The sequence below is a fragment of the Serinus canaria genome, chromosome 2 (assembly GCF_022539315.1).
Source record: "Serinus canaria isolate serCan28SL12 chromosome 2, serCan2020, whole genome shotgun sequence".
Classification (NCBI taxonomy): Eukaryota; Metazoa; Chordata; class Aves; order Passeriformes; family Fringillidae; genus Serinus; species Serinus canaria.
In genome coordinates, this window is record NC_066315.1 from 115,008,704 (window position 1) to 115,024,848 (window position 16,145).

Genomic DNA, 16,145 nt, shown 5'->3' on the forward strand with positions numbered 1-16,145 from the left:
GAATTCGAATGAACCGCTTACAAACTCGGCAGCGGCAGAGCCGGTGCCGATGCCGGTGCGGTGCCGGGGGAGCGCGGCCCCGCCGGGACGGGGGCGCTGCCGCGAGCGGACGGGAGGGCAGCGCTTAATGGCCGCTTCCCTTTGAAAGCCCGACCCGCTCGGGACAAAGTCCACCCTAAACCGCGGACTCGGGCGATCCTACCCGCGCCCCGCCCCACCCCGCCTCGGTGGCCGGGATGAGAGAGGCGGGCGGGGGTGCGGTGCCCGCTGCCCGTCCGGGGGCAGAGGCCGGGGCCGGGAGGGCAGCGGGGGGCCGGGCAGCCTCTCGGGACGCCTCTCGGTTTCGTTTCGCCGCCGCGGTTGGGAAGTTTGAAGAGCGGCAGTGACACAGTGACACCTCACACACAACACACCCCACGGGCTTCACCGGGAGTTTCCCGGGACGGGACGCGCCAGAGCAGGCGGGCGCGGCGCTGACCCCGAGGTGCGGAGCGGTGCGGTGCAGTGCGGAGCGGGCCCCCCTCGGCCCGGTCAGTGCGGCGGGGCGGAGCGGAGCGGCGGGGAGCGCACGGAAGACGCCGTGCCCCGCCGTGCCCCGCGGCAGCGCACCCTCGGCCGGCGGGCGGCCGGAGCCCCGGCGGGGCGCTGGCGGGCTGCGCGCAGGCAGGTTAGTGACCCCCGCCCTTCCCCCGCCCGGGGCGCGGGGGGGGTTTCCTATTTTTTTTTTTCTCCTCCTATTTTTTTTTTTTTTTTTTTTTTTTCCTTTTTCCCCCTTCTCTCCTCGTTGCATAAATTATGCCGGGCGGGGCGGTGACGTCGCGGGGGCGGGGCGCGCGGCGGCGCTCGCCCCCGGGGAGGGGGCGGTGTCGGGGGCGCGCCTTGTGGCGGCGGAGGGAGGGAGGAAGGAGGGAGGCGGCGGGGGCGGGCGGGCGCAGGGGGCGGCAGCCGCCTGGCTGGCTGGTGTCGCGCTCGGCTCGGCTCCGGCGGGCGCGCTCGCTCGCTCGGGAACTATCGGATTAAACTTGAATCGAGTGAAATTACACAAAGGAGCGAAGCGGAGCCGGCGGAGACCCCGAAACTACCCGAGACCCGCGCTGACCCTTCCTCTCCCTCCCCTCCCTTCCACCCCTCCTTCGCCTGCCCGCCCCGGTCAGGGATCCCCCTCCTCCCCTCTTAGCCCAGCCCCGGTGCGAGCGAGCAACTCCGTGCGTGTGTGTTGTGTGCGTGTGTGTGTGTGCGAGACCCGCACCCCGCCTCGCCCCCCCCGGCCGACGGCACCAACTCCGGAGCGTGTCCCCTCCTCCTCCCCGGCCCTTCGGCGGAGGGCAGCGAGGGAGCGAGCGGGGGACACCGGTCCCCGACGGCCACGCACCGGCCCGGTGAGTGACCCCGCACCTCACTGGGCGCGGACGGAGGGAGGGAGGGAGGGCGGGCGCCGGCCATGGAGCAGGGGACCCGCGGCAGGTCTCTGTCCCCGGCGGAGCGGAGAGGCGCGGGGGTGCTCGCTGCCGGCGGCGGTCCGGGGGGGTGGGGGATGCTGAGCCCTGCCGCGGCTCCGGGCGAGGCGGGGCGGGGGGGGTGTGTGTGTTGAGGGGGGGTGTCTCAGCGGGGCACTTCCCCGGGTGTAAATGGCTTTTTGTTGTGCTGCGGCCGGCCGGCCGCCTGCCTCGCCTCGGGGGAGGGGAGGGCACCGGGGAGCCAGAGCGCCGGCGCCCCTTCTCCTTCCCTTCTTCTCCCCCCTGCGCTCCTCTCCGCAAGTTTGGAGGGTGACTAAAAATCCGGGAAAAGTTGAGCGAAACTGCGCGGCGGGGGCGGCGGGGCCCAGCGCCGGCCGGGATGGCCGCGGGAGCGCTTCCCCCGCTGACCACGCTGACGGCTCCCGGCGGCCGCGTCGGCACAACAAGCGCTAACAAAGTGAGGGCGCTTCCCTGCCGTGCACGGCCCGGCCCGGCTCGGCCCGGCACCGCCCCGCTCCGCGCAGGCACATGGGTCGCCGGGGCCGGGGCCCGGGCCGCAGCGGGGGCACCCCCAGCGGAGGCCGGGCGGTGGGTGGCGGCGGGCGGCAGGAAGGCGGGCGGGGAGGGAGGAGAAGGAGGAGGGAGGCGGGAGCACGAGGTGCCGCTCCGGCCGCCGGTGCGCGCGGCGGGGGGATCGTCCTGCCCCGGCGGCACCGGGAGGGGGCAGGGGGTGGCCGGCGCTCCCCGGCGGCCGGAGAAGAAAGGGGAGCGGGGGAAAGAGGGAGGGGACGGGAAGGGAAGGGAGAACGCTACCCGAGGCAGCCGGAGCGGTGCCGGCGGACGCCGCATAATAGGGGTTTCACCCCGCCGAGTACCTTCGCTCCGCCGGCGCGGAGCCGGGGCGGGCGGGAGGCGCTGCCGCCACCGCCGCGCACATGGGGTCGGGGCCGGGGCGCTCCCCTCGTCGCGCTTCCCCCCACCCCGTTCCGGGCCATTTTGAGGGTGAGCGGAAAAAGGTGGTTTGAGGCCAAAGCGGGCAGAGCGCGGAGCGAGGGGGGGCCCGGCCGCGCTTGGTCCGCGGGGCGCGGTGGGGAGCGGAGCGGGGCCGGCGGCGGGCGCTGCGTGCGGGGCGGCGGGGAGCGGGCAGCGCCTGTGCGTGTGCGCGGGTGTGTGTGAGAGAGAGCGGTGGCGGGGGGAGGGGGGCAGGGTTGTTAGTGAGTCTCAGGGAGAAGGCGCTGCAGGCAATGAGCAGCCATCATTACGTTGCCTTCATTTATCCCGGTAGCGCTAAATCAGGGGACGCGCTCCCACGCCGGGGGAGCCCCTCCGGGCGCGCCCCGCGCTGCCGGGCCGGTCTTCGCGGGTGGGTGTCCTGGGGGGCGGGTCGGGGTGCTGGGGAAGGGGGTGGCTGTGGGCACGGGCTGGAAATGGAGCCGGTTTCCCCGGCTCCCCCCGACAGCCCGCTCACGCCCGGGTTTAAAGTAGTTGTTTTTTAAACAGACAATGGACAAAAGGAAAGTAGCGATGGATGCCCGGGAGCTCCCTGTCCGCTGCGGGGCCGCGCGGCGCCGCGCAACTCTCCCGCACTTACCCACTTTCTGCCTTTGTTTTCGTTTGGGAAGGGGCCGAGCGTGCCTCCCCACTACAGAAAAGGGCGATTTTTTTCATTCGCGGGAAGCCTTTTATTTTTTTTTTTAATTTTTTTTTTTTTTTTTTTTTAATTTCCCGTGCCACTTGGGCTTCCGCGGATGTTTGGCTTGGGGAATATCAGAATAACCTCGGTGGGATAAGTTTGTTTCTGTGTCGATGTTCGTCTCGATTTTTACTTTCATCAAAGCAGATCGCGGGCAGTGTTTATCCTGGAAGATGGCTTTCGGGAGAATGTGTTAGCCTTTTTTTTTTTTTTTTCCCCTTTTCCTTTTTTTCTTTTCTCGTGTTATACGGGACTTGCGGAGGTACAAACAAGCAAGTTGAACAAAAAATGTTTCTGTTCATTTCCTCACAGATCGTCCATTCTAACGACGGCAAAAAAATCTTAATGACTATGACCTTAGCAGCATGGGTAGCTGATTTTTCCCAATTATAAATCCCGTTAGTTTGCGGTAATGTGTGAGTATCAATATATAATTCATATTAAAAAGCATGATCCGTAATTATTCTTCTTCCTTCTTTTTTTTTTTTTTTTTTTTATAAAAGTTGAAATCTATCATTTTCCAATGAGAGTGCTGCATCTGTCGCTTGGAGTGTTTTTGTCTCGCTGTTGCACAACAGAGGCTCTCCAGTCTTTAACCTAAAATGGCAGCTTTAATTTGACTGGGGCCCATTCATTGACAATGATAATAAAAAGGCTGAAAGCTAAATGTAGCTGGATGCTTGGGGCACGTATGCAGAACACTTTACTCTCCATTGCTGGGCGCTGCTAAGAGAGGAACTTCCAAGCTCTCTAGTTTCCACCGTGAAAGTTTCCAACACTTTTTTTTTCTTATTAACAAAATAAAAATAATAATAAAAAACGCACATTGCTCAGCATAGATCATATTTTAGATGTCCAGGTTGCTTACAAACTCAACGGTGAGGTGACAGTTAGAGAGAGCTCCTTTGAAGAGGTCTGCGTTTATAACACCAGCAGAAAAATTCTAGTAATCGCTTCTAAAGTAAGATGCAGTCTGGGGGAAAATTAACCATTTCTTTCTGAGGTTTGTAACAGGTGATCAGAACAATTACATTCTGTATATTTTCCTATCTCCAGCTACCAAAAGTGGGGAGTATGACTTGTTTCTTCTTGTTTGGTGTTGTAAATGTGCTCAGGGTTTTGCAGAGATCCTTATGATAGTGTACTATTTTCCTCTAGGTTAAAACCACAGCTGCTTAGAAAAAAGTAATTATTTTTGGTCTTAGACGTAATGTGAAGTTTGAAACAGTTTCACAAAACAAAATTTCCCCTACTAAAGTATTAGTGAATGCCACAGATTCACGCATCTTGTCCTGTATTTCTGTTAACCTGCTTATTTTCAGTCTCTTTTGAGCTGTTTTATAAACTTTATAAAGATCATTATTAAAGCCATTGCACAGGCTCTTAGAACAGCATTAAATGCTTGTTATTGCAAGTGTAACTGAATTACTAATTCACTGATACTAATTGGATAATCATATTTGACCAAATGTCTTACTAAATATTTAACAATGTGATGACATTTCTGTTATTGCTTGTAAATCATGCTTAGGTTATTTAAACAGGGGAAAAAGCCTCATATTTGCAACCCAAAATTATTTTATTGCTTCTTCAGTAATGAAGGAAAGTTTCAATCACAGGCAAGGATCACACAGTTCTTTTAGGAAAATAAACATTTCTAGGGATTTTTCACTGTTACAATGTCAGTAAAAATGAGGTTTAGTGGAACACTTTCTGTTGCAATCAAAACTCTGTGCAGTGATGGGTGATTTCAGTTGTGACCAGTTCCTTTTGCGTTTGGTTAATGCAGAAGCCTGAAGATTTGTGTCAAAGGAGCACTGTAAAGGTTTCCCTGTCCATGTAGAGGGGTCAGTTAAGCTGAGCGTAGTTTCTTTCCCATGTGAGTTATTTACTGTTTTGAACTGAAAAGCTTCTGATGAATGTTCACAGTATTTCCCATTAACACTCAAATAATATTAGGACTTTTATAAGATGTAAAACTTAAAAGATGTTGGTGAGTCCAGGTCGGTCAGGCTGATGGCAGAGCTGCAAGCAGGTACTGAAGAAGGAAGTGCTGCTCAGTCTGGGCTTGGGATGGGTGGGTGTCGTGCTCAGTGGGCCTGTCCTGCCCAGGCACACGGGGAGGCTCCGTGCCAGGTCTGTGCCAATGGACGGCGGCTCTGTGGGCAGGAGAACCTGCAGTGTGAGGATACAGCAAAACCTAAACCAAGGCAACCCAGACATGATTTTCTGTCAGGCTGGAAAGATCTGAGTAATAGAGGCTTCTCAGGTTTTCTCAGAGCTGCTGAAGTGTGGTGGTGAGGCTGCATTTTGCCATGGCCAAGGCATCCTGTAGCAGCTGGCTGTTTGGGGTTTGGTTTTGTTTGTAGCCTATGGTGTGATAGGTAGAGCTTGCTAAGGTGGGAAGAGGTGGAAGAAAGTAACCAGAAAGAAGGAGGGTGGAAAATAATGCAGATGTCTCCTTGAATCCTGTGCCTTACCTCCAACCCTTATTTCCCATTCATTTTTACATTAAGTTTCAGATGGAAAGCCTTTAGAATGTGCTGGTCGGTATTTGCTCTTGTGAATCTGGTGTAATTCAAAGAAATGTGTGTGGCTACCAAGGGTACAGGCAACTGTGAGACAAGTGGTGTGTGTGTCTGAAGGTCTTCCTTCCCCCAGTTCCCTTAAATCCTCACTTCCAAACCCTTATGTATTTGTCTGCTGTGAGCAAATCACTAACTGCTCAGATTTATGAGCTGGTTAACTGATGCCCATAAGTAACACGGGTGATACTTTTATGTTACTTTAATGTTCCCTGTATACAAGAGAAAACTGCAAATTTTAGTAAATAATTAAACTGTCTTTCTGACAAATGACTCTTTTATGTGTAGGTGAGGCTTTTGCCTTCACTTTTCCAACAGAAAAGTTACTGTATTAATTTAGCTCCATCATTAAGACAGACATTAACTCCGCCGTTTCTCATCATTTCTATTTCCATGAATAGCTTGTTAGCACAAATACTACTGGATTTTAATGCAAGAAAGTTTAAAATACTGTCTGTATTGCAGCAGTGATAAAAAGGCAAAGGGAAACTCCAACTGTGATGTAATTTTTAAAACTCTTTCAGAGAAAGGAGTGAGGTACAATATGCAGAAACATCCCATGTTTTTATTAGGGTGCTGATGAGATACTGAAACCTGATGGAAGATTTCCACCTGATTTCTTTCTGCCTGCACAATCTGACTAACTTTCAGTGATTCTCATCTTAGCCAAGATCAGCAGTCATAGAAATGCCATGTAGTTGTGCACTAAAATTTGTCTTGGAAAATGAGGTTGGAAGGTACGATGCAGAAAATAAAAAGGAGGTTATGACCTAAAGGACATATTCCAAGAGCCCAAATATGACAACAAAGCTCTTAAGGGTATTCTTAAGTATATAAAAGCTGATTAGCCCTTAGCTTCCAACATTGTGACTTTTCTGAGATGTAAATATGCACCTAGAAGAAACCAAGCCAAGACCAAGGATCTTTGTACTGCCACTTGGGTTCTTCTCTGCATGCTGTTCTGTAGCTGCTTCTAAGCACTCTGGTTCTTTTGCTGCCCTTATGCTAAATGCATTCTCCTTAAAAAAAAGAAAGGGAGGGGTACAACTTAATTTAAGCATTTTCTTTTAAAAGTTAGGATTCAGTAAAAGAGTGCTAGTTACCATGTAAGCTACTGTTTTAGTAGAGCATTGTAACACATGACTTTGAAAACTTATTGGCATGTGGGAACTAACCAGAAGCCCTTGCTGGCATGATGTAGGGCTTGCTTTGCTCTGTAGTGACCTATATAGCTATTTTGGGTGTGGTTTTGCTTGGCTTTCATGGGAGCTGAGTCCAACCTTCCTCTGACATAGACAATTGCTGTGACGAGAGGGCCTTGAGGGTGGGGAATAAATAACTTTGGGAATCAATTGTCTGGAAAAAGTCATTGCAGCCAAAATGTCTGCCCTCTTCCTAGTGGTTGTGAGGGGAAAATAAAATTTCACTTAAATGGTCCTGATCCTAGAGGTTATTCTGTTCAGGTTTCATTTAAATATGAACTTGTGTTTGGGGAGAGCAATGCAGCAACTTACCTGCCTGGGAGTAGCTGACATATGGCAAGTCCAGTGCTGGATAGTTTTGCAAGCACTTTATTTTAATGTCCTTGAGCCACTTTTTAAGCTGTTCAGCTGAGCTTTCTGCTTACTGCTAGAACTTCAACAGGTAGCTGGCTTTAACATTTCTTGGTGATTTTGAAAGCAGTTGACCTCCCCACAGTTTATTTTGATCTCTATCTACAAAGCAAGTGTCACTTAAAACATTTTGTGGAGGTGTACATCAGATGTACAAAGTAGGATTCCTTCTGTGCAGCAGAGGCAGTCCTGCTCTGAAAACAAAACTTTCTTTTCTCCTTCCTGCCCTTTCTACTCCCCTCCCCCCAGCTTTCCCATAGATTTTGTTCCTCTTCAAGTTCCTTTCCTGTTAGGTTTTTAATCTTTTTTCCAATTCATACTGCTTTCTGTTTGCTTAATGGAGTTGTGTTTTCTTGCCGGCCCTAGATAATGAGGATATGTGGCAAAATAAACATGTGTTTCAGCTCCTAATAATGCTGCTTTCTACCAAATCCTAAGGAGGATGCCTAAGCTGGTGTGGAGAGGGCTGGTTGGCTGCACCAAAGCTTGATGAAGTCTCATGTTGGCCCCTGGATGCTGTCATGGCAAGGGGATGGGTGGCAGCAGACAGCCAGAGCAGGGGCTGCTGCAGTGTGCTGGCAGCTTCCCAAAGGTTCTTCATGACCCTTTGAAGAGGAAAATCCTCTTGTTTCAAGTTTTGTTTTCATGAAAGTGACATTCCCCCATCTTTTAATAGTGGATAGATAGAGCTGTAGTGGTTTCTCTTGCTCTGTACTCTTAAGTAGCTGTGAGTGGAGAGGGTCTAGTCCCATGACAATTTTGAAATTGACATAGCCATTGTGGGCTATCCTTTGCCAAGCAGAGAAGTTTGGGGTGTGGGGAGGGGCTCCTGATGGGATTGTGATATTTCTGAAAGAAATAGGAGAGCTTTGGAGACCAGGAACTATGTGACCAGTGGTAAAGCAGATCAGAATGTGGAGCAAGGCCAAGGAAGACTTTAATAAAGGCACTTTTGTCCTCGATCTTAAAATAGGAAGCCTATGGATTTATTTACAGGGTAAACAGGATTTGTTAAGTGGGTAGTTGCTATGTGAGAAGGAATACTGATCATTCTTTGTGAGAGAATTCAGGTGAAGACTAAAGCTGAGCTGAAAGCTGGAATTTTAGAAGTTTAGACATCAGTAATAGGACAAAACATGGAGAAAGTCTTCACAGAAGGCATTGAGGTAGGTAGTGTGGTTCTGGGAGAAATGTGAAACAAGCTCTTATGTAATAGAAACTGAGAAACTCAGTTCAAGTCTTTGGTATTAACTTGGATGAGCTAGTAAGTGGGAAGTCTGAGTCGATGACAAGTTATGAGAAAATATTCTTTGCTTCAAAGAGGATCCATCAATGTAGTTGTTGAGATTGAAATCCAAAGCTGAAATGCTACTTGGTAAAGGGTCTTGCAGGAAAGCACGTGTCAGTCTGTACTGTAGAGAAAGGCAGTTTAGTATTTCTTCAAGTTGAAGATTAACAGCCAGAAAGGCAATACAACTGACCTGGTTTGTAATGCTCAATAGAAGGAGGATTGAGAGAAGGAGAGTAATGATGAGGCTAACAGATGTTCAAAAATAATTCTGATAAGGCTGAGATAAAAGTGCATGACAGTGAGAGACTCGTGAATTTTGAGGATGCATCTTAATTAGTTATTCAGGCTATAACAAATGTTTTCAAAACTTTACCTGTTCCTGGACAGGAGAGCCTATCTGAAGTCCAGGAATCAGGCATCCCAAGTATCCTGCTGCTTGAAGTTCTGTATTTGAATGTGTATTGTTTTCTCATGTGGGATAAGAAATACTGAAATACCATAACTGCAGTTACTGTCTTGACAAGAGATCTAAGATGATGATTTTATATTTTTGGCTCAACTGTCTGGTATATATCTAGGCAAGCCCTGTGGATTCTTGAGAATGTGCTCTGGTTTTTGCAGCTTCTGGACTGAAGCAGCTGCTTGTTGGATTTGGTGGTTTATTGCAAGGCAAAAAGCAGATAGCTCATCATCTCCAGTTCTTAGTTTGAAAGGTTCCGGGACTATGTTGCTAGTTCCTGGAAAGACCAGGCAGCTGCACAGGGTGGTGTAGTTGTGTCAGCATGGCTTAAAGGAAGGCCCTCTGATGTAATAGCCAGTGCACTGGCTATGTAATAGCCAGTGCCAGTGAGTTCAGAGATTCTTTTAAACTCTGATGAGGGGACTCTCACTAAGAGTATAATTCTTGCCTTGAGTTGTTTTAACCATGAAGAATTAAACTGAGAGTTTATAGTGAGCAGTTTACTATCTCTCTTGATTTAGGAAGGAATCATTCAGAAAGTGAGTTAAATAGAGATTTCTGGACTGCCTCAGGATGTTAGTCTGGGAGAGAACTGCTAAGTAATTCAGTTTATTTATCAGTAACATTGTGAGGTGTCTGCTGTGCTTTGCATTCACTCAGCTCTGTAAGTGGAGTACAACCTCACTCATCTTTAATCATCACTGTTTCATTGGGGGGAAGTGAATAAGCAGGCTTCAGCTTCACTTCCCTCTAATTTCTGTATTGATCTCTACAAAGGTACATTGTCATTTTCATATTTTGTTCTTTTTTCACTTACAGAAGTAAGTGAAACATGCTTCTATATTTCTGTTGTAATCTTTACAGAGGTTACTGAAAAAAATTTGCCTGTTTTACCTGCATTTCTCCTTACTACAGTTCTGCAGTATTCCCCAGTCCACACTGTTTTCTCTCACAGAAGTGATTCTTAGTGAACATACTTTCACAGTTCAAACAGGATTTGAACCTTGTGGCAGCCATGCTGAAGGAAGGGGTTGTTTTGTAGAAATGGCATGGCTATTGGAAGAATCACGTTGTTACAGGCAGCACTAGGACAGAAACATGTCTTACAGCTTGGGTCTGGGAATCTTTGTAGTACATAACAGTCTCAGAAGATGAGCATATTAGATGTTGCACTGAAACTATAAAAAAAAAACAAAAAAGAAAAATGGAAGGAGGGTGTTTGTGTGGCTTTGCTGTGGTTAAGGTGACTGAAGTCTTGAACGGTGAGTTCTCAGGGAAGTAAGTTAAGGCTTCTCTCCCACTTGCTACCCCCTGCCCAAACCATGACTACTTAAATTTGTGAAGTTAAAAAATAAAACCTTGGCTACAGAAAAGATGGCAGGTGAAAGCAATTGCTTCCATAGCTCATAAGAAATTTCCCTGATGGTGTGATTTAAAAGATTAATCTCCTTAATCTCTTTCTCTTCTTCACCTTTCTCTGTCTCCTCTCTCAAAAGAAACCAGGATGCTTACCTTTGTGCCTGCCTCTCTGGGTGGACAACCTCTGGCTTGTCACTGGTTCACATGTGACTTCCCTGAGATTGTCGCATGACCAGTGGCACAACTGGACTGTGCAGTAGGGGCTGGTTGGGCAATGCAGATTTTGGCTGTCTGAGGAACTGGACTAGGAGGGGTTCTTAGACGGGAATATTAGTGTCAGCTGGGATGCAGGCTGTGTGCCTGAACTTGTCTCCTGGTGGGGCTTCTGGGATCTGCTGCTGTCTTCCTTTGTGTGCCTGTGTGTCACTTGGAATTTGGTGGTATGTTCTGTGGCTGCCCAACATTAAGATTTTTGGAGAGAAGCTGGTAGGGTCAGGAAAGCTTAAAATCCATTTTCTAATTTGACAAGGTGTGGCAATGGTGGTATTTTGGGGCAAGGTGCATTTTCTCTTCAGCATATGCTGAAATCACCTGTTTCTGTGTTGAGGAGCCTCCAGGTAGGCCATGAACTTTGGATATGGAGATTGAATCAATGTGGCTGTGGGAGTGATACCTTTGTTACACTTTGACTTCTCTCTTCTGGAGTGAAACAGCACATTTGCCACAGTCATTAGGCAGTCCATCCTAATGAGGCAGATTGATCCATGGACAGAAATTTCTGGGCAGAAAACCTGGGGACTAGTCAGCTGTAGCACCTGGTTCCACCATGTTGGCTTGACTGCCTCCTTCCCTCAAGGTGCTTTCTCTTAGGCACATAAGCTGTCCTCTGGTAGGTTTGTTTTGGATACTGGCGACAAAAGTTTTTTGCTCTTTTCTGCTTATCCAAAATACTTGTTTCTCCATCATAATGTTTATTGAGATTGGTGGCTGTTCCTAGGGTTTTTTTTTTTTGATTTTTGATTTTTGTTTGTTTCATTTTTTAAATTAGAAAACTAGAATGAAATCTGCCAAGCTTTCTTTACCCTCCTTGTCTAGGGTATCCTTATCTTGATATTATATTTGTAAGAACTTTTTTTCTTCTGATAGAGTAGTATGCTTAAATCTGTGTAAGAGTACATTTTTTTTGGTATGATAAGTTTTTTGTAGCTCTGAAGATAGCTGGAAGCTGTTGAATGTTGTCTTGTGGTCCCTCTAATAATTTGTAAGCCAGGGTATGGTTTGAGAAATGCAGTGAGCTAATTTAACCAGACATTGTTCTGAAAGGAGAGGTTTCCTCTCTGCTTTTGTCCCCCTGCACCCCAACTCACAACCACATGGCTCTGCTACTTTTTTCTGGCAGCAGTGCTTGTCAGGTCCTTCTGTGCACCACTTTAGTTCACCAAAATGGCAGAAAAATAACCCTGTAAAATGGAGAGCATTTTGCTGTTGTAATGAATCAAACTAGCTCATAAAAGGATCTGATGAACACCAGAGCTGGTACTAAGGACGAGGGGGGCCGCTGGCTTGGAGAGCAGCAAGCCCTTTTCATCTTTTCATTTTGGTTGCAGTGAGCAAGTGGATTGGATCAGTTGCCTGGGAACCTTCATGGGAGAAAGAGAAATAGAGTAATCATCTGTGAAGCAAAGGACACAAAAAGAAAAATGTGCTGGCCTGAGTTAAAATGGATATTAAAATTTGTTTATTCCATTGATGCTATGGATTGCATGCTATAAATTGGTTAGAATTAATAATCCACTGACCAGAAATCAGTTTTCCTCTTCAGGTAGGAAAACAAAAGCCTGAAAGATTTACTAATGTATAAATAACTTGTTTGCTCTTTCAAATGTGAAGTATTTAATCTTTGAAATAATTTATTCACAAGAAAAGGGGGAGGGGGTTATTTTGGGTTGGTGGGTTTTTTTTGTTTGTTTTGTGTTTTGGTCTTTTTGCAAGATTGAAATCCTCCATTAGGTTCATCAGCTTTGAGTCAATTTGTCCGTCTCAAATTTTATCAACTTGGTGTTGTTTCATTGTCATCAAATTTCATTAGTCAGTAATTCAGTGGATTCCATTATTCAGAGTATTCCCAAGTATTTACATTTTCCTGCTGGTTTGAGATGGAATGAGTGCTTGGTCCTAGTAGGTGGCTGAGGCTGTTACTTCCTATCATAGTCTTAAGCTTTCTGATAGTGAAATGAATGCACTCCTCCTTGTTAAAATTGGTGAAAGAAAGTACATTGCTAGTCAAATAACATGCTGCTTAGTCACTTCTGTAATACTGTGCTCTTGCTGCTCTCCAGAGAGAAAAATGGGCAGTTTACATTGTGTAGCTTAGCAGAGGAATGAACACCTTACAAAAAGTCAGGGATTCTGACTGCAGCTTCTGCTCAATCCACCTGTCAGTTTGAGGTGACTCTTTCAGCATAGCAGCAACGTGCCATTGGAAGCTGCTTGCTTTCTGAAGAGCCCTGGCTTTTTTGTGTATATTGCCTGTAGTGTGACAAAGGGACTTCTTGGCAGGTGGAAGAGTGGAAGCTCATGCTGTGCTTCCTTTTTTTATCAAGATTTGGGCAATTGTATGTGTGTTAATAGAAGGCAAATTCTTGCCATGGTTACAAAAAACCCAAACCTTCATGTAGTGCACCTTCTAGATTCCTTTCCTTGGGTTTTACATCTAAAAAATTATTTTTCAGGGTCTAGAGGGGATGTCAGGAGGTGCAGGAGAGGGGATTTACAGATTCTATCTTATGGGCATTGTAAGCTGCATTTGGTGCAAACTGTGAGGAGCAGTGGCCCTGACTAGCGTTGTGTGTGTTCAGAGTGAATATAGTAGTTACTAAAAGCAGCTTGTTTACATTAGGAATTGTATGTGCTAGCTCTAATGGGCTTTAGGAAGCCCAAAGCACAGCTGTGAAACATCTGTCTCTGGGACCAGATCTTGTCTGTCTGATGAGTTGTTGTCCTTCATTTCATGTTCAGATTTACACAAGAAACAAAACTATTTTTTTTTTTTTAAATAGAAAAGTTCTTCAGCCATCCTGCTTGAAGACTGGTTTGTACTTGAAAGGCTATCATGCTGTTGTCTTGAACACAGAACTTAAAATAGTGACTCAGTATTAACTTAACTCCACTTCCTCTTTAATCCGATCATCTTGTTGCTATATGACCTTACAACACCTTAATTTAAAGGCTGCTTATTCCAGTGGATTACATTTGGAGGTGTCTGGTGTGGTAGGCATTGCTACAGGAAGGGCTTAAAAGGAACTTAAGCGTTGCCTCAGAAAAAAAACAAAACAACCCAAAGTGTTGGAATAGGAGCAGTGAGGGTATTTTTCCACTTTGGGATGCTTGCTGTTGCTGGTATATGGACAAGGCTTGCTCTGAAAGAGTGGGAGAAATTTTGGGCATATAGTTCTGCTGTACCATAAGAAAAAGTACATTCACTTCCAGTGAATGTGATTCTCCCTGTCTTAATTACACATGGAAGTGTTAGAAGGCAAAATATCTGTTTAGTTCATGCATCTCTGAGTGCTTGGATGGTTTTTCTTCCTTTCAAGGCCAGTGACCTGAGCAGGTGGTTGGAAGGCAGGACCCCAGGTGCTACTCCAAACTGGTGTGCCAGGTTCGTAGTGATGTGCTTTGTGTCTGCCATATTGGGATGTGTAATAGTTGCTGATTACCAAGCAGCATTCAGCAGAGGATCTTGGTTCTTTACCAAGTGCTAATTCTGTCTTGCTACTGCTCTTGTGAAGTAGATAAATGCCATCCTTAAAAGGAGAGTTGGTCTGACATTCAGCACTTAGGACAGATTTTTAGTTTTTTTTTTTTTTTTTTTTTTAAAGTCTTTAGAGTCTGTGTCTGAACAGCCTGCTATTTTTCAGAATTTATCTTCTTCCTTTAAATATTTTTCTTAGGAGTAAATTCCAAACAATTGTATTTTTTGTATTGAGTTTAGGGACCATAAGCTTCCTCCTTGTCCTATACAGTTTCTTAAACAAACTCTGCCATAATATCTTGAGCTTTGGCTTAGCAGTAGAAGAGTTCAGAGAGTGTACTGTCTACTCTGTGCTAGTAGTCATTTTGACTCATATTTTCTGTCATGTTTTTCTTCCATATCAGGTCAGGTATTTAACCTGACTAAACTAAACTGAAGCCAAGCAGATTATCTGTTGGCTGTGATCTGGGAGTTATGGGGAGTTTTACTGTACCTGTGAAAACGAATCATTTAGAGTCCTTGAAAATAAACCACTGGCATGTTCTGCTCTGTCTCTGTCAGAGGTCTAGCAGAAGGTCTTTTCTACATTGGGAATATGCTGCTGCCTCCAAGCTTGGGCTGTGCCCAGCACAGAATGGCAGCAGCACCTTCCATGGACTGGAGAGAGCAGGGGTAGGCTGGAAGGTGCAGAGAGACTGGGTTCTTCCATTGTTTACAGAAGCAATTGCTGTGCCTTCTGTATTTGCAGAGGGAAAATTCTGTACCCCCCGTTCAGGAGATGGGCATGGTCTCCACTTTATAGGTAATAGAGAGGGCTTGATTTCAGCAGCTAAGATGTTGCACAATGACTTGTGGATTGGAACCAAGGATTGAATTCAGTCTTCCAGTAATTCCTTTAAGTGCTTAACCTAAATATGTTGTAGTTATTTTAAGTACCTTTTTGTAACAGTTGTAAAGCTTCAGTCCAGTGCTTTCGGCTGATATTATCTTTTACAGCTGCTGTTTAAATCTTTTTAAATCTTTTAAGAAAAAGTATGAATATTTTAATTTTTTTACCACTTAGTGCTGTTTTTAAGTCTTTTTCCTTCAAACATAAAAAGATTGATGTAATAAAAGTTCAGTATTCCTAATATTTCAGTGTATAGCACAACTTTGATTTATTAAAATCACACCTTTTTCAGTTGTTAAAAAAATGAACTTAAAACCCACTGTAGGTACTGAGTATGTCCAGAGATGTACTGTATGTGCTAGAGTATTTAGTATTATCAGTGTTTCTGTTTCTTTTGTTTTACTCCTTTAAGAGGTTACAACCAGATCATATACTCTCTCTAAATTTTCTGTTGTTGGAATAGGGATAATCTTTTATATAGGATAAGTAGAATTTCAGCAGACTCTAATACGGTTTTGGGTGTCCTTGTCTCTCTCATGTCGTGGTCCTCTAAACTGTTGTAATCTCACTTACATTCTTGAAGTACTGGTAACATGGATTGAAATACAGTATCTTCATGAAAGGAGGTGAAATGTTATACTGGAAATGGTGTATTATTGAAGTAGCATAGTTGTCAACACCTATTAAAACCATGTTGTGAATATCATCTTTCTTTTATAGTACCAGAGGTCTGAATCCTATTCCATAGTGACCAGGGTGGAGGCTACCCAGAAACAGAGCAAACCCCTTAGCCTCCACAGCTCTGCTGTTCAGAATTGTCTTGGAAAAAGTGATAGGTAATGCTTAATGAATTTCTCTTGCATGAATTCATCTAGTTTTCTCTTGGTCTGTGTAAACTCTTGGCTTCCATTGGGACTGTGGCAGAGTTCTGCAGCTTAAGTACACATTGTATGAAGAACTGCTTCCTTCTATTTGTTTTATTTTGAACCTACCAGCTGCTAGTTTTGTTTGTTCTCTAGTTTCCTTGTTAAAAGAGGAGAACAG

General features: G+C 46.3%; 1 protein-coding gene across 7 annotated transcripts in view; it reads left to right on the forward strand.

Annotated features, from left to right (window-relative positions):
- The first annotated feature begins 651 nt into the window (after positions 1-651).
- CHD7 (chromodomain helicase DNA binding protein 7) overlaps positions 652-16,145 on the forward strand; it is a 133,098-nt gene continuing 117,604 nt past the window's right edge. For 5 of the 7 annotated variants that reach the window (XM_050971143.1, XM_050971148.1, XM_050971150.1 and 2 more), the window contains exons 1-2: positions 940-1,379; positions 3,463-3,566. The gene's annotated coding sequence lies outside the window, so the exon portion shown is untranslated. Of the gene's footprint in view, positions 668-939; positions 1,380-3,462; positions 3,567-16,145 lie in introns of those variants that run through there. The other 2 variants (XM_050971144.1, XM_050971145.1) reach the window with 2 other exon arrangements.